At 36.1% G+C, this 3,317-nt stretch overlaps 1 long non-coding RNA gene across 1 annotated transcript; it reads left to right on the top strand.

Moving 5' to 3' along the window:
- The first annotated feature begins 218 nt into the window (after positions 1-218).
- On the top strand, positions 219-513 carry LOC120440326. The gene is made up of 3 exons (XR_005613171.1): positions 219-241; positions 342-364; positions 462-513. It is a non-coding gene; the product is annotated as an uncharacterized LOC120440326 (long non-coding RNA).
- Positions 514-3,317: the final 2,804 nt, after the last annotated feature.

Below are 3,317 nucleotides of genomic sequence, written 5' to 3' on the forward strand. Positions count from 1 at the left end.
ATGTGAAGTTTTGCAGTTCAGCAAAGGGTGCAGTGGTTAGTGCTGTACTGCTGTAGCCTCACAGCTCTTTGCGTAGACTTTACATGAAAATTAATGGATGCAAAGTTTTATTTTATAAAGTAAACCAAGCAAGTATTTTATATGAACAGTTATGCTGATTAGAAAATACACATAGTTGTAATGTGCATTCTGTTTATATACTCCCTTTTCTCTCCCTTTAGATCAAAAGTCAACTTCATAGGTAAATAAATACATAATGTTGGTAGTTCTTTTGTAAATCAATAGTGATATTTGAATTTATATAATTTTGCTTTCTCTTTAATATGTCTTTGTGACTACAGAACGGCCCATTAAAGAAAGAGCGGTAATTTAAAAATATTTTTTAATTTTATGTGTAATTTTTCTGTGATACAGTGAAGACTTTCAATCATCCTCAGATAATCTCCCTAATTAATTTACAGGTTGATTATGATCAAACCTACAGTATTGTTGTCTATGAATCGAGCCACATTGTGTCAAAAGTTGAGCTGCATTGATCTTTACACTATCTTGAATGTTAAGTGAGGTTCTTAAACAAGGTAAGACGACATGTTTCACAGTTTTCTTATGTGGTATTAATGATCAGTATAAAGTACACATGCATAATAAGGTGAATTATTTACATTGGGAAATGTAGGCCTAATCACTTGTGTATTTTTAATATGCACTTTAAGTACAGCAAAAAAAGTTTTACATTTCTCACGTGAAAGAGATTTTTACAAAAAATTAAAATGTGTAATTAATGAATGCCTTTTGTTTTCCACAGAGTGAAAAAAAAACAACAGAGGCACCTCAGAGATGTCGTCAGTATCCTTGAAAGAATACTATTATTATCCTATAGTATATGTATTTTTGTTAATATTTGAGTTTGATTTTCATTGTAATTCCAGTGTTTGAATTTTGATTTTCTAATTATTTTGAGTATCACTCTGTGTTTGAGTTCCTGTCTTCATTTAGTATTCTTTTTTTTCTGTCTTGATTTCCACATGATTCGTTTTTTCTAGTATATTGGACCTTTGATTTGCATTTCATTTCATTAACTTATGGTTGAGTACCTATCCTCATACTATGCATTTTATGTACATTTTCAGTTTTGTGTAAGAATGGTCCTTCACCTCCCTGTTTCCTTCCCCTTTGTGCTGTTGTCCTTCTGTGTAGTTCATTCATGATTTTTATTTCATTTTCATGTTTCTTTAACTTCGTTTCCTATTGTTAACAAGAACCTTTGTGCCTGATTTTGAGTTGACTTCCTTTACTTTATTTTATCTCTTGTCACTCAGCTGTGTACAATTGACTGATTTGCCCTCAATGTGTATAAATATTCTAGCCTCCTTTTAGTCTCTAAGTACATTTCGAGTATTCCATCGTGGGTTATGAATGTTGTTTTAAATAGTGATTTTTGACATCTTAGTATAGCCCAGTGGAACTGAGCTTCCACAGTTTTTCTTTTTCCTTTTCTGCCCGGGTTTGCCAAACCTATTCTCTATTGGCTTAATTGTATGTCTATCAAGTTTAGTTTGCCATCCTTTCACCTTATTGGCTTAAACCATACACCCTTGCATGTGATTGGTTAGGAGAAGTAGATCCCTCCTCCTCATGCTGACTGGGGGGAGATTCCGCGTGTCAGGCGGACGAGGCGACAGCGCATCAGGTGAAATGCTAAAGCAAATGATTCCTGATGAGTGAGGAAAAATACTTTATGCAGTGGAAAAAGTAACATCCTGTAACCCGGCTTTGGTTCAGGAGGAGCAGAACGCAATCACCAAGAAGACCGGAGGTTGTTTCTACAGAAGCTATAGTACTTCCGATTGTCTTGGCTGTTTGTTTTTTTTTGTTTTTTTTCCTTCCATCCCGTTCGTGGTTATTTATGGACTTTTGATGTTGGAACTCTCCTCTGCGAGGAGATGGCAACCCGGATCCTAGAATTCATCTGCTATAAGGTTCGCCAGTCGCTCCTTTGAAGATTCACGGTTTGGTAGGACCCCCACTCCCCAAATCACACAACAGCGCTGACAGTAGTAAACGAACCAAGGGCGTAGATTTGGTTTTGGCATTGGTGGGGACGGATGATTCAACCACCGAACTCTGCCCTGTTTCTTTTTTTTCCCCTTTTTGTCTTTGCTTCTTGATAAAAAAAAAAAAAAGGAGAAATATACTTGCCTATATATGCTATTCTACATGCTTTTAAACCATTTTAAATTACAATTCATAGTTTTATATGTGAATTATATAATGTTAAATTACTATTAAACAAATGACTAAGTATTTTAGACTACAGTTTACTTCAGCCATATTCCATATAAATCATCATACAAAAATAAAAATAGCTTCAAATACAGTCATGACAATAAAGAATATGACTTTAAGGACTTAACAACATTACTTCAGTTATAGTGCACCAACATCTCTTATACATTAGCACTAAGGGAACACTGAATGACCTGCTGGTTTTTGTCCATAAAACTACTCATCTAAGATTAGCACAAAGTAAAAGATCTCTCAGCAAAATTATGCAACATCTTAGGCACTATTGCCCCGATCAAATCAGTGAGCTGGGATTTTTTATTCTAAACATGAACTACTGTTACAGCAGCAGACATGGACTACTGGTGCCCCACACAACAACTCAATGTCCACTATGTGCAGGAGCCAAACACATGACTTCTCCTCTTGTTAACTGAGATAAACTGCTGGCATATTTGTTTTACATCTATACTGTCCAGTCTCTCCTGGTGGACAGACAGCAGCATTGTTTAATCTCATTGGAGTCACTGTTGACCTTAGCCATGTTTTTAGTCTTCTGAGAGCACTGAAGCTTCTTTCAGCCTCAGCACATGTGTTTTATCCTCAGATTAAAATTATTATTATGTGCTTGATGTGCCTCACCTTTGGCCCCGGCTCTTCCCCTCTGACTGCACTAGGACATATTGCCACCTGATAAAATAACACATTGATTCGTGCCATATAAAAAAGTGAGACATGTCAATTCAGATTCTTTGTCGAATGTACACTAATGAATCAATTTACATCAGCAGCCTGACAACTGTCATGATAATAAATACTAGTTAATCTATAGCACCAAATCATCAGTCAGTCACCTGTGACCTCGCCTCTTCACCTCTGTCTGAGCTACAACATGGCAGAGCTGCCTCTGTCACCTGATAAATAACAGTGAGACATTCCAAATACATGCAGTCACACATGTGCGTCAAATACAGTAATGAACCAACAAGTCATCATCCAATTTCACCTGTGATCTTGTATCACCATTGCTCTCT

This window comes from Oreochromis aureus, linkage group 5 (assembly GCF_013358895.1).
Source record: "Oreochromis aureus strain Israel breed Guangdong linkage group 5, ZZ_aureus, whole genome shotgun sequence".
NCBI classification, from domain to species: Eukaryota; Metazoa; Chordata; class Actinopteri; order Cichliformes; family Cichlidae; genus Oreochromis; species Oreochromis aureus.